The 15,735-nt window shown below is 40.3% G+C and overlaps 1 protein-coding gene and 1 pseudogene across 2 annotated transcripts in view; one reads left to right on the top strand and one right to left on the bottom strand.

Annotated features, from left to right (window-relative positions):
- Positions 1 to 15,735, bottom strand: part of GPC4 (glypican 4) — a 123,769-nt gene that overhangs the window by 81,221 nt on the left and 26,813 nt on the right. The gene's annotated exons all lie outside the window — the stretch shown is intronic.
- Positions 14,301 to 14,834, top strand: LOC308495314 (large ribosomal subunit protein uL5-like; annotated as a pseudogene). Its single transcript has one exon. The product of its transcript is annotated as a large ribosomal subunit protein uL5-like (transcript).

The raw sequence follows: 15,735 nt of genomic DNA, 5'->3' as shown, positions 1-15,735 counted from the left end.
AGGTAGTTATTTTGCAAGAGATGGTTTAAGAGTTCCGGGGTTGTTTTATTTGATGGAGAAAAGCAATTTTCTAGACAACCACTTGAAATAAAAAAGCAAACAACTAGATGTGGAACATTGGGAAACCTCATCATTTTGGCTAATCTGTGTCAACTGGCAGTTCCTACACCTATGTAAACTTCTTCAGGTTTTTTCCTTTCTTTCTTTTTTTTTTTTTTTTCAGATTAAGGACTATTTTTTCATACCTTCATTGTTCCAGGAGGACAGTTCCATCATCTCTACTTTTCAACCTGGATCACATTTCCAGGCTTAGAAGCGATGCTTTAAACGCTCCAGTTGTAATAAGCCTCTTTTCTCCTTGGATGTTCTTCAGCCTCTAGAAGCCACTTACAGATTTAACTAATTTCCCTTCCAAGGATTGAATGACCACTAGCTCAGTAACTATTTGGGGACCCAGTTCTACATTCAGAAAAATTCCACAGACTTGTTAACCAAAGAGATGTTCTTTTAAGACTGGGGAGGGGGGCCTCGAAGCGAAAAGGAAGTTTCAATTACTTTGTGAAGTGAAGCAGAAAAATTAAGTGAGATCCAAGCAAACTTTATTAGCTATGACAAGCAATCCTTAATGCTTTTGTTTCATGAGTGCTCTGAAACCTTTGCTACAGCATTTGAAAAATTCATCAAATTATAGCATCCCAATACAGTTGCTGTGTGTCTGTGTATGCACACATATGAAATTAATCTTTAAGTAAATTCCCCTTCAGTGTGTTTTATGAGCACCTTTAGGAAATTAAGAAAAGTCTCATGCCTTCTTCCTGTTCAAATATAAACATAATTGGAAACTATGGCAAATTTAAAAACTGTTAATTAAAAGCCTACTTTAATTCTTGACTTCTCGGTCTAGACTAGCCTCAGTATTTCTTCTCTCAGAGTCTGTCATGACCACTGGAACAAACAAGATATAACTACAAATTGCTAAGAAACAACTTGTACTCAGCTATGTTCCTAAAGCCAATATGTAGTCCTTTGAATCAGTGTTCATTATTTAAATTACTTTCAGTTTCAGTACTAAAAACTCACATACACATACATAACCACAAACTCATGCTTTACTCAATCACTATTATCTTTTGGGGGAAGTCAAGAGCCTCCCTGCCCCAATGCAGAAACACGTCATTTTGTAATCTAAACAAACTCATCAAATAAAAGCCTGCAGCCATCAGTTCTAAATATGAACAAAGTCACCTTTATACACAAAGCTTGTCCTTAATGGGCATGCCATTTCTTTGACAGAAAACAATATGCTTGAGTTGATTTCTCTTTTTCCAAATTGGTTAATATAAGAAACCTTAGGCCATTACGCCCGTTATGACATTTCTCACAGCGAGACGCAGTTAACTAACCCAACAGAAACTGAGACCCCACAATAGCAAATTTAGTTTCCAGAACATTCTAAAAGTCATTCTAAAATTGAGCCAAGGACTGCAGGTGATTTCATAGCAATGAGTGCTGCTCCTACCCTAAATGAGCACATTCATTCCTTCAACAAGCAGCCCAAACACCAAGCCACTCCACCCAGACCCTGTCTCAACAGCTTGAAAGGTTATATGAAACCCAAATTTTGCTTTTAAATTTCAGAAAGTCTTTTTGTCTTGTAAGGCGGCACCAAGGGTATAAACTAGAGGTAATCATAACATGCTGGTGTTCATTTTCCAGAAAGAAATCTCCTGACCCCATCTAAAGCTTAACACTTAGAGCCCTCTCTAGAATCATCTAAACCTATTTGTGACCAAGGACACCCACAGCCAATCAGCTTCAGGGTTACTCCTGACAACTACAACTCAGATGTTCACAGAGAAAACACCAGAAAATATAGTTTCTGGTTCAATAAGAACATCGACTTACTAGCTCCTTCAAAATTCTTCCAGTTTTTAACATTTTCTGGAAATGATTAAAAATCGAGACACATGGCATAAAGGGGGAATGGAATGTGTGCGTTCTCCTTCTCTCTCTCTCTCTCTCTCTCTCTCTCTCTCTCTCTCTCTCTCTCTCTCTCTCTCTCTCTCCCTTCCGCCCCCAAAGTAAATTGTAACAGTTTTCCTAAATGCTGAAATACAGTAAAATATTTTTTACTCCATTGCCACGTGTTAAAGAAAAACAGCTGTGATCTCCACTTACTGACAAAGAAACCACTATCCCTTCATGTTTCCTGAGAGGACTGCATTACTTAAAAATCCTGGTTGCTGACAGTTATATTTACAAAATTAGGTACTTTGCATCTCCTAAAATACTTCTCTGACCCTCTATTTTACAATCTACAGTTAAGTTTTTGGGGAGTCAAGTTATATGGAGATTTTCGATTGTCTATGGGTGGTGCCCCAACCCCCACATTGTTAAAGGGTAAAGTGTACTTAAAAGCTTCTCAAGAAACACAGATCCTAATTCTAGGAAAAGAAGTTATTACTTAAAGGTCACAGACACCAAAGTATATGTCACTTATTGTCCTAACACGGAGTTTGTCTTCTGGGCTCTTAAAATTCTTTATAAGAATTAAAAACAAAAGCAATTTTGTTTTTGTGTTTTTTAATTAAAGTTTATTGGGGTGACAATTGTTAGTCAAGTTACACAGATTTCAGGTGTACTATTCTGTATTACATCATCTATATCTCACATTATGTGTTCACCTCCCAGAGTCAGTTCTCCTTCCATCACCATATATTTGACCCCATTTACCCTCTTCTAGAACAAAAGCAATTTTTTAAGCCTTGATTCCTAGTTGTATGCCATAGGCCTGAAGGTGGGAGCAGAGAAAATTCAAAGCTTAACATGAAGCCAGTTTTCACTAATGGGGTTAACATTTTTATTAAGAACTCTCAAGGACCTGCTACCGTAACACCAAAAAGAGGATCCTCTCAATTTCCTTCTCTTATCAATTTCTTATTCCACTAGCCCACTATCTCCTCTTAGAATAAGTCCACCTGCCTAGATAGCTGAAAGTAGAATGAAATGATAATTCCCCATTCCCCACCCTATGACTCAGAGGTTAAGCTGAACTAATACTCATAATTGCCGAACTGGAAGTTTTGCAAAGCCCTTTGATAAGGTCTCTGGTACAAATTAGGAGCATTTTAGGCGTTTGCTTAAGAGCAAGCACATGTCTTACGAACTGCTGCACTTCCTGCTTATCACTTTTTGAAAGTTGCTGTAATATTTTAGACAGCAAGCTTTGATAGTTCAAAGCCATTGTCAATATTGTGCTCCTTAGTGTGTGGCTTTTAACATCCTATTGTTGGACAACATTAAAACCAAATGACCCTTACAGGTTTCGCTTTTAAATTTTTATCGATACCAAAGGGATATGAACATGTGCTATGCCTCAAAACGCCCTTAACTCTTTGAATATCCCCATTAACATTTTACTGACACTTTCTCCACTTCTACACCAGGCTCACTGTTGCAGCAATCAAAGGAATTTGAGATAGAATCTCTACACTCCCACTTATTTTCTGACTGCACAACAAGCACGTACTGGATTGCAAGGGAAAGCATTCCTTACCAGATGCTCATCCTCAGATTGGAAAAAAAAAAAAAAAGCTAAAAAGAATCAAAGCAGCTACCTGGAGGACTGATTTCTATAGCATTAGTAAAAAAGAGTAAACATAATTATGTCCGCAAACCACTTATTTTTTCCCTTAAAACAAACAGAGCATCGTATTATTTTCCCCTGGACAGGAATCAGATTCACAAGACAAGAAACAAAAGGTAGAGAGAAAGCATACATTTCTGATTAGTACACAAAATGAGATACACCCAGAACCCAGGACACCCAGAATTTATTTTGACATCAGCTTTTCATGCTATTTTTCAAATGATTCTACAGTTGGGTTATTTAAACACACACACACACACACACACACACACACACACACACACCAGCATAAACGAGCTCAATTAGCTAACAGTGACAGGTATGTGTCAAAAAGCTACAGTAATTTAATCCTCATTAATATCGGTTATCAGTCCACTCATTCAGTGAACACTGAGTGCCTATTTACAAGGTGTGATCAAACAATATGGTGAATGCTTAAATCAAAAAAAAATTATTACAGTAAAAGCCACATTGCCATTAATCCCCCTCAAAATACTCCCCCTCGCTTCAAACTCACATACTTCATCATTCTTGCCACTTTCTGAAGCAGTTCTGGAGTTCTCTTTCGTGAGTGTCTTTAGTTGCACTGTCATGGCTGCCTCGATATCCTGAATCATTTTGACTTTGGGGTGAGAGCCTGAAGTCGCATGGTGCCAGATCCAGTGAATAAGGTAGATGAGGACACACTGTGATGTTTTTATGTGACAGACATTGCCATATACCAGAAGCGATGTGTGACACGGAGCATTGTCATGATGGAAGATGATTTACGGCACACTTGAAAACACACCTTCTCTCAACCATAGCTCACACACAGCTGACTGCACCGAACAAGTTGAAACTAGTCACATACTGTTACTAAGGTTCAATGCACCACTTCCCGTATTGAAGATCCCTTCCTTTCCCTTGGATGGCACTCGGCAGCAGCACTCACCGTATTTTTTTAATCACAACAGAAAGGTTCCGTGTCACACATCGCTTCTGGTACTGCAATTTCTGTCAAATAAAAAAATTACCGGGGCTGGCCCAGTGGCTCAGGTGGTTGGAGCTCCATGTTCCTAACTTTGAAGGCTGACGGTTCAATTCCCACATGAGCCAGTGGGATCTCAACCACAAGGTTGCCAGCTCGATTCCTCGACTCCAAGGGATGGTGGACAGCGCCCCCTGCAACTAAGATTGAACACAGCACCTTGAGCTGAGCTGCCGCTGAGCTCTCGGATGGCTCAGTTGGTTGGAGCGCCACCTCTCAGCCACACGGTTGACGGTTCAACTCCAACAAGGGATGGTGGGCTGTGCCCCCTGCAACTAGCAATGGCAACTGGACCTGGAGCTGAGCTGTGCCCTCCACAACTAAGATTGAAAGGACAACAACTTGAAGCTGAACGGCACCTTCTACAACTAAGATTGAAAGGACAAATGACTTGGAAAAAAGTCCTGGAAGTACACACTGTTCCCCAATAAAGTTCTGTTCCCTTTCCCCAATAAAAAAAAGTAATCTTAAAAAAAAACCCAAAACAAAGAAAACAAAAAAAAACATTACCGTTGTGTCCTCATCCACCTTATTCACCTGATCTGCCACCTTGCGACTTCTGGCTCTTCCCCAAAGTCAAAATGACAATGTAAAGGTAAATGTTTTGAATCGATTCAGGATATTGAGGCAGCCACAACAGCATAACTAAAGACACTCACGAAAGAGGACTTCCAGAACTGCTTCAGAAAGTGGCAAAGACAATGGATAATTGATTTTGAAGCAAGGGAGAGTAGTTTTAGAGGGATTAATGGCAATGTGTCTTTTACTATAATAATATTTTTAAACATTCACCACATTTTTTGAGCACACCAAGTATGTGGCAGTCAGGTACTAGGCTTGGAGCTGGGGTTACAAAGTCCCTGCCTTGAGGAAGCTTCTAATCATGTGGTTTCCCATCACCTGGGCTCAGGGGCAAAGAGGAAGCAATCATCTGCCAAAAATGAGGTTGCTGGAGGTCAGATATCAGAAAGGGAGTGAGTTGATATAGATGTTCCCCAAAGTCCCATTCTGGAGTCTACAGAATAGGAATGGCATGCACAGTACACTCATCTCCAAGTTTATCTGACTCTGAAGCAGTTAGTGACATATTAAGGTAATGAGGGAAAACATGCAAATATCAGTTAAGGCCACTGTAAAGGTAGGCAAGTAAGCAGCCAAATGACTCCTCTTATACAGGGAAGTGATGGTTGACTGGGCCCACAAGACATCAAGCTGTACACAGAAAGCAGATTAGTGGTTGTCTAGGGCTGTCATAGAGACGGATGAAGGAAGACAGACTGCAAAAAGGTACAGGGTTTCTTTTGGGGGTAACAAAAATGTTCTAAAATAGACTGGTGATAGTTGCACAACTCTGTGAATATACTAAAAACCACTGGATTATACACTTTAACAGGGTAAGTTCTATAATATATGACTTGTATCTCAACAAAGCTGGGGAAAAAAGACCTCAATCCATGATGCTGCTGTGGCTTCAAGTGTTTGGCATCATGGGGGAAGGGTTATAGAAACCAAAACAAACCTTCCCCACCATAGCCACCAAACAAAAAGCAGCCCTACTCTTTATACAAATGGGTAATTGACTTGTGCCTAGAATACCATATGCTATTCTAAAACTCATGAACACTACACCAAGAGATTTTTCTAGAGAAGAGCACCAAAAAAACAAACAAACAAAAACGTACAAACAAATAAACCCCCCCCAAACCCGAAAGAACAGGAAGGGAGAAGCCCAGAGAAACAGGCTAAAGGTGGAAGGTAGATGGGGGATAGAAAAGGGGAATACGCAAAGTCACAGAGTACGGTCAGAGTGAACCAAGAACTTCTTTGATTATGGAAACCTTCAAAAGCTTAAAAGTATCCAATTGAGAGAGTGGAGGAAAAAGGCAAAAGCAACCTACAGTGTGTTACACATGTTGAGAGGAAACAAGGCCTAGTGAGTCAATCTGACTCTGTGACCTTGCGAACAAATCAGTGACCCTTCTTGGGCTTCCACTTCCAGTCTTCAAACGAAATGTGATTTCCTAATTATGCTCAAATCCTCTCTCATTAATCAAGTAGAGCCCTTAAAGAACCAGGAGTTCCTTATAGCAGGCCTATCATATTCCACCCTGAGTTCACAATACAGAAATCTACTAAGAAACTCATTCAACAGGTACGTGGATGACATATAAATGTACTAGCATTTCATATGAGGTATCAAAACCCTCCGAGTATCCATAGGGCTTTAAGACCTTGGCAAAACCTTTGACAGCCTTGTTGGTTTGGGCTATAAAAACTCCCCAAGAACCTTCTGGTTTGTTATGCAATTGTTGCAGCCTATTATGAGACTGTATATTTTTTGCTGCCTGGTTGGCCAATATAGTCTAAAACAAGTAATATAAACACTTCCACTTCCACATACTGCATAATAAAGCATCTTCAAAGCTTCTGACCATTTCAGACCTCAATTTGTAAATATCATCTATCATGCATGACAAAGTATCTCACAGGATTAATACAATCATTGAAATCCTGCCAACATTTGTGTATTGTGGGATTACAGAAACTGAACTACGCACCCCTGGTATGTGTATATGTAGTAGTCTACAGTTTTCTGATTTGTTAATGTGTCCTCAAGGAAATAATTCAAATGGAAGTAGTTCACAGTATAAAGTTCCTCCCAAGCACCAAAAAACAAACCAAAACAAAACCATGGTAACAAGATGGATAGAGGCATTTGGTAGATTTACACCTAAAGACAGTATATGGAAAATGTAAAAATCTATCCATCTATTGTAATAGAATCAAATTCTCTAAAACAATTTATTTATAATCATGGAATACACAGTATTTTTAAAGGTAAAAGCCACCTACACTGAAAAGAAAAGCTTAATAGGAAACCACTTTACAACTGGGGCAATTTCTTTTTCTTAAGAATATTAAACTGGAGAAACTGCAAAGTAGTTACACATTCTTGAAAATGGCCCACTTGTACTTGGGAATACCATAACCTTTGGCTGTTTAGCAATCTTACTCTCAAACTCTGTTCAGGAAAGCCAAGCCTCCCTTCTTTCTTTTTCTTTCCAGCCACTGAAAAGCAGACCAAAAAAGAAAAAAAAGAAAAAAGAAGAAGAAGAAATGCTAACCCGGGAAAGCAAGCAGTGGTTCTAACTGGTGCAACTATCTAAAAACAAGCACCTAGATTTGAACTTTCTTTCATATTGTCCATTTGGACGGTCCTTAAAATATTTCATTGGCCCAGATACTGGACTAATCCCCCTCCAGAGCTGCAAAATCGCAAATTACACTCGGGGATTATCCTGTAGGGTTTGCAACAGTAAAAACACGTTTAGGAAGGGAGAGAAGAATGTAACTTGAAATACGACAGAGAGAAATGGCTCCTCTTCAAATTTCCCAGCACAGCTTTGAGAGCTGTCCTATAGCCAAGTCTCCCCGGGGTTCTCCTAATCCTCAGCAGCCACTGAAGAGAGCCAGGATGAAACCTTTTCTGAACAAAGAAAACTGAAAAGGGCCAAGTCTCAAAGTCACAGGCTCCCAGCTCGCCACTGGCTCGAAGCCAAGGAGCAGCCGTGTGCTCAGGCCAATGGCAGTGCAGCTGATGAACAGACAGCAGGCTCGGAAGGGGTGGGTAGGTGAGGAGAAGCCACACATCTGACCCCAGGCTCTCTCCTGCTGCCCAAAAGAACCTACCTCCCCAGGGCAACAGGGCTGCCTACTCTGGCCCTGTGTTCTTGCCAATGGCATTTGCATTTTACGTTCGAGGGACTTCTGGCAATAAAATCCCCATATCTGACATGATTGCCCAGGCATGTGTCGGGCACAGTGTGCATGTGTGCAGCTTCAACTGACATAAGAATTTCTACCTCCATGATGGAATCCAACACAAATATCCTCGTAGAAGCAGACATCAAGGCTGAAGATTCTCTCAGCAACAAATTATTTAACACATTGGTTGCTCAGGGTTTTCCAGCTATAAAACAGAATCAGTCCACACATTGCACCAGGTTACTTGAAAGGAGGCACAAAAACAACAGAAAAGCACTCTGAAAATAAATTGTGACCCATAGTGCCTCAGCACTTTACACACTTGGTTTACAGCCTGTCCACTTGCACTTTCGAGCTTGTTCCTGGAAGTGTTCTTCAGTCCCTTCATGTGTTTGCTTTGGGCCTATCTCCTCAGGTGATGGGGGTGGGGGGCCGACTATCTTGGCATTTGTCTGCCCCACACACGGGACATTGACAGGGCAACGTCCAGCAGATGCTCAATGCCTGGAGCCTGCAAGTAGGAACACAGACAACAGTAGGGACACTTTTTTCTAGAAGGCCTTCAACCTGAGAGCAATTGGACAAGCAGAGCAGCTTGGTGTTTTGGTCTTTCTTTTCATTCATAGATTCATATCCTCTAGACTCCTGCCTTCCAGCCCACCACAGATTTGTTCCTCCATTTCCTTTAAAAAGCTGCTAGTTTCCTTACTAGCATGAGCACCTACCTCCAGGTCCCTGGAGACGGAAGGTATTAGGGAAAGAGAAAAGAAAACATATCCAAGGAAGCTAATCGACACCAGGACTCCTCCAACTGTGGGATCGTGACCTCCCAAGGAACTGGAGAAAATTTCAAGGGGGTCAGAAGCCCTGGAGCCCAGAGCCCAAGACCTCCTAACATCTGTTGTCAGTGAGGGCAGAACAGCCTTTTTAATACAATTTCCTCTTCCACATCAGCACCAATATTCTTTTTCTAGCCCACAGGTCTACCCAACACCCCTGCCACATGACCTCCTCTCCCATTACTATCCAAATTGTTGCCTTGTTACATTGTCCTGTATTGCTCATTTCCCTCGGCAGCAGGGTTGAACTAAGAACTTAAATTTTAAGAGGAATTCTACCTATTTCCTGTCTTCCTTGCCCTATCATGAATACCATCTATTAGTAGGATCTTCAAAAAATATTTTATGATGCTAATATTAATAGTTAGCAACATGCATTGAGTACTTGTTAAGTGTCAAGCACCATGTGAAGCACTATATTATCTACATTAGCTCCTGTGGTCTTCACAACTCCGTGACGTAGGTAAAGAACTATTCTTTTACCCATCTTACCCCCTTTTATACACATGCACACTAGAGTAGAGTCACTAAGGAACTTGTCTAATATCAGAGTTGATGAGTGGCAAGAAGTCCCCAGGGCCTACACTGGTTTTTAATGTTTTAATGAGATATAATTCACATACTATACAATTCACTCATTTAAAGTGTGCCACACAATGGCTTTTAGTATAGTTTGAGTTGTACAATCATCACCACAACCAATCTTAGAACATTTCCATTAGTTTTACAAAGAAACCCCATACCCTAATCATCACTCCCTAAGCCCTAGCTAGGCAGCCACTGATCCTACTCCTCTCTACGGATTTGTCCATTCTGGACATTTCCTGGAATCAGAATCACACAATGTGTGGTTCCAGAGCCTATGCTCTTCAGCACTACCTGACCCTGAGGAAGAGGAGGGTGTCCGCTGACAAACCCCAAAGCCCTGTTTTTTCCCCAAGCCAAAGCCATATTAGCAACAACTTTCTCCTCACAACATGACAAACCCTGCAATGAGCTTCTGTTGTTGGCTGGAGGCAACACTTGGCAAGGGGTTGTTGGAGCCTGTGGGGAGTTATTAGAAGTATAGCCTAAGAAAATGAGCACAGCCCCTGGAGGCAGAGAGATCTGTGTTCGCCTCATACACTGCTGATGGGAACGTAAAATGGTGCAGCCACTGTCGAAACAGTGTGGCAGTTCCTCAAAAAGTTAAACACAGAATTACCATATGACCCAGCTACTCCACTCCCAGATATATACTCTCAAGAAAATTGAAAACAGGTGTCCAGACAAAAACTTAAACATGAATGTTGATAACAGTATATTATTCACAATAGCCAAAAGGTGGAAGCAACCCATGTCCATTAAATGACGAATGGATTTTTTAAAACAATGGTATGTCCATACAATGGAATATCATTCAGCCATGAAAAGAATGAAGTGCCAATAGATGCAACAGTGGGGACAAACCTTGGAAATGCCACGTTAAGTGAAAGAAGTCACACATGTATGATTCCGTTTCCTTTTTCACTTATCTTTTTTTTCAGTTTCAGTTGACAATATTATTTTATGTTAGTTTCAGGTGTACAGCATGGCGGTTAGACATTTATATAATTTATGCAGTGATTCTCCCCGACTAGTCTAGTACCCATCTGGCACTATACATAGTTACTACAATATCATTGACTGCATTCCCTATGCTATACTTGACATCGCCATGACTATTTTGTACCTACCAATTTGTACTCCTTAATCCTTTCCCTTTTTTCACCCAGCCCCCCAATCCCCCTCCGATCTGGTAACCATCAGTTTGTTCTCTGTATCTATGAGTCCATTTCTTAACATCACTAATCATCAGAGAAATGCAAATTAAAACAATGAAATACCACCTCACACTTGTCAAAATGACCATCATCAACAAATCAAAAAGCAAGTGTTGGCAAAGATGTGGAGAAAGGGAACCCTTGTGTATTGTTGGTGGGTTTGTAAATTGGTGCAGCCACTACAGAAGACAGCTTGGAGGTTCCTCAAAAAATTAAAAACAGAATTGCCTAGGACCCAGCAATTCTACTTCTGGGTATTTGTCCAAATAAATCCAAAACACTAAATTGAAAACATATATGCACCCTTATGTTCACTGTAGCACTATTTACAACAGCCAAGATAGGGAAGCAACCCAAGTACCCATCAATAGACAATCGAATAAAGAAGAGGTGGTACATTTATACAATGGAGTATTACTTGGCCATAAAAAAGAATGAAATCTTACCATTTGTGACACCATGGATGGACCTAGAGGGTATTATGCTGAGTGAAATAAGTCAGTCTGAGAGACAAATACCATATGATCTCACCTATACATGGAATCTAAACATCAAAATAAACAAACAAAACAGTATGATTCTATTTATATGAAATATCCAATGGGCAAGATCCACAGGGACAGAAAGCAGATGAATGACTGCCAAGGGCTGGGGGTGGGGGTGGCGGGCAGGGTGACATGAGGAGTAGTAGTTTAATGGGTATAGGACTTTACTTTTGAGATGATGAAAAGGTCCTAAAATTAGAGTGCTAATGGTTGCCAATATAGTGAACGTACTAAATTTTCAAATGGTTACAACGGTGAATTTTATGTGAAATTCACCTCAATTTAATAATGAAACAAAAGTTTTCAAATTTTTTTTCTTGGTTCACATTGCCTGCTACTTGACCCTGTGCAAGTGACTCTGAGAAGTCTCAGTTCCCTTAAGTGGAAAGTGGGGGAGGATGGAGGAATTTTACAATGTTTTTACAAGGATTAAAGAAGACATGAAAATCAGTGCTGCCACATAGAAGTTCTCAAGTAAGACGCAATCGGTGAGCCAAGGATCGAAACCACTGCCCTCACTCTCTCTAAGCAAAGATACCAAACCCTACTCTCCACCTGAACCAGTGACATGACATTTCTGTAGATAACAGTGTGCTCCTAAATAGCAAATGATAACAGAGAAATCTGGGGCTCCACGAAAACTGGACTGCTTTGACCTGGAGATGGGGGAGTCCTAAATTTTCTTTCTTTTTTTTTTTTTTAATAAAACCTTTTTAAAATGTCAGACCTAATTCGAAAGACCCATTCCCAATCAAGCCCAGCAGCCCCATAAATTCAGTGTAGCTCCAGGATGGTAAGAAATTTTAAGGCTAAGGATCTGTCTAGCTCAGCCAATCTATCTTAGAAAAACCCAAAGCTTTCCAAGAATGCCAACACCACTCTGAGTCCAAAGCACCTTTAGTGAGGGGGATTATAGGAAATGATACACGCAGAGCAGAGCATTTACATTTTGTGAAGCATCCCTCCCTCCAAACTGAATATACAATATTTATTTCCTAGAACAGAAGGGAAGCATTTTGTTGTTGTTATAGCACTTGTTTATATATTTATATGCAATATGAAGGTCTATTTTTGAAAATAAATTCCTCTCTAAGATGTTGTTTTCTTTCTAAAATGAGTCTTTAACATGACTGAAAGTTTCCCCAGTAAGAGATGGATTTTGTAATCCACAAGGGGAAAAGTGCACAGAAGAGATGCAGACACAACTGAACACAGTCCTGTTAAGATCCACGCCAGAGACTGGAAAGAAGACCTGCTTCCAATATGTTTTTAATTACTCTGTGAAGACAGCCCATTTGAGGGCTCAAACATGCAGCCAGCCCTGGTTAGACTGACTGGCTTTGGGGAAGCCTTCTCGCCACTCAGCCCTGGCCAATGCTTCATCCATACCAGCAACTCTGAGTAAGCAAGAGGTCTTCAACAACCCAGCGCTCCCCACTGAATATAAAATCAGAAGTCAACTCTGTGCATGCTAACTGGCCTTCCCAAGCAGCACAAGAGGCCCCTGGAGGAGGGGTGCACTGGTGGTAAGAGCGTTGGTCATTGGGCCCTCAATGGCAGCACTTTTGAGTAGCACATACAAGCCACGTCACATGTAGGCAGGTACTACGAGGATAAGAGGAACCTAAGTTCAAGAATGCAACAAAGAATGTCAGTTGTAGTCGGCTATGCTATAATGGTTATTTTGAAAAGATGAATTTGTTCTAATGCAATTGATATATTAGAAACAATTCCAGTATAATGTCAATTTCACGTTTGCTTACTGGTGATTTTGTCTTCAAGAAACACTAGGTAAAAGCAGAAAAGTGCAATTAGCTGAAACAAACCATGTAGGAATACACAAAATGCACACACATACACACACATCAAATATCCACAAGCTCCTTCACTTCACTGTTATGAGTCACAACCATTCACATTTAGTATTAACAATTTTCCATCTTATTCTCAGATAACTTTCCACCACTTCATTATAACTAATAAGCTGCAATCCTTCTGATACCCATGGCCACAAGAAAACTTCAGGTGTTTTTAAAGGTAAAGTGCCGTATTTATTGTAGTATTTATGTATTTCTTAACCACTTTGCATGCACAAAACTGTTATTGTTTTGATTAGGTCCCTTACTTTTTTAATATGCCACTGGCAAAGTTGTACCCTAACCCCAATTTTCCCATAGGGCCTGTGGTTTTACTTCATAACTTTGCATAGCACAGTGATTTTTAGGAATGAATATATTTTGTAATAGAACTTACTATAATTTCCTGCAAGGGTTGTACATTCAATAGGTTAATTGGCAGGTACACACCTAGTGGATCACCAACTTTTTGACCTTTCACCAGTATCCTGTTAATAAAAAGCGAATCCTTCCACAAACCCAGGGGAACATATACCAGGCATGATCTGCCTTAAGCCATGCATATCTAAGTGGAATATGTACCAAAATCAAAATGGCCAGCTGGTAGTTAGAAAAGACCAAAGTACATGTCATAGGATGGAAAAATGTTAATAAGACAACAAACAACCCGATGAAAAAATAGAGCAAAGACCTCAGCAGACATCTCACCAAAAAAGATACACAGATGACAAATAGGCATATGAAAAAATGTTTCACATCATTATGTCACTGGGGAATTGCAAATTAAAGCAGTGAGCTCTTCCTGTTTCTCATCATGGCGCAGGATCAAGGCAAAAAGGAGAAGCCCATGCTGGAGCTTCGCATCTGCAAGCTCTGCCTCAACATCTGTGTGGAGGAGAGACAGACTGATCCAGACAGCCACGGTCCTGGAGCAGCTCACAGGCCAGATCCCTGTGTTCTCCAAAGCTAGATACACCATCAGATCCTTTGGCATCAGGAGAAATGAAAAGATCGCCGTCCACTGCACAGTCCGTGGGGCCAAGGCAGAAGAACTCTTGGACAAAGCTCTAAAGATATGAGAGTACCAGTTACGAAAAAATAACTTCTCAGATACTAGAAACCTTGGTTTGGGGATTCAGGAACACACTGATCTGGGGATCAAATATGACCCAAGCATGGGTATCTATGGCCTGGAATTCTGTGTGGTACTGGGTAGGCCAGGTTTCAGCATCACAGATAAAAAAAACGCAGGACAGGCTACACTGGGCCCAAATACAGAATCAGCCAAGAGGAGGTCATGCTCTGGTTATAGCAGAAATATGATGGGATCATCCTTCCTGGCAAATAAACTCCCGTTTCTATCCAAAAGGCCAATAAAATGTTTTTAGTGAAAATAAATAAATAAAAATAAATAAATAAATAAATAAATAAATAAATAAATAAGAAAACAGTGAGATACCAGTGCATATCTATTTAAATAGCCAAAATCCAAAACACTGACATCACCAAATGCTGGTGAGAATGTCAAACAACAAGATTTCTCATTCATTGTTGGTGGGAATGCAAAATGGCACAGCGACTTTGGGACAAGTTGGAAGTTTCTTACAAAACTAAACATACATGACTACCAAAACCTGGAAGTAGCCAATCTGTCCTTCAGTAGGTGAATGGATAAACTGTGATACATCCAGACTATGGAATATTATTCAGTACTAAAAAAAAAAAAAGAAAAGAAAAGAAAAAGAAAAACAAAACAAACTACCTATCAAGCCACAAAAATACATGGAGGAAAGTTAAATGCATGAAAGCAGCCAAACTGAAAAGGTTACATACTGTATGATTCCAATTATATCACGTCCTAGAAAAGGCAAAACTATGGTGACAGTACAAAGATCAATCGTAGTCAAGGGTTAAAGGGAGGCATGAATAGGTGCAGCACAGAGGACGTTTAGGGCAGTGAAACTACACTGTATGACACTATAATGGTGGGTACATGTCATTATATACTAGGGGTGCCAAAAATGTACACAAGTGGACACTTTGGTCATCGTTGCTCAAGCAGTAGTTCACCGTAATCAGAAGTGTCTGGACACCGATGAGAACCACTTTGAGCACCTCTTGTAATTGAAGAAGTCAAACGTGACTTGTATTCATCTTTTGTTATCGGTATACATTGAGTATTACAATTTTAATAGTTTTCCTTTCTTAAAATGTGTATACATTTTTTTTGGCACCCCCTATATATTTGT

The sequence above is a fragment of the Rhinolophus hipposideros genome (assembly GCF_964194185.1).
Source record: "Rhinolophus hipposideros genome assembly, chromosome: X".
NCBI classification, from domain to species: Eukaryota; Metazoa; Chordata; class Mammalia; order Chiroptera; family Rhinolophidae; genus Rhinolophus; species Rhinolophus hipposideros.
This window is presented reverse-complemented; position numbering and strand designations above follow the sequence as displayed.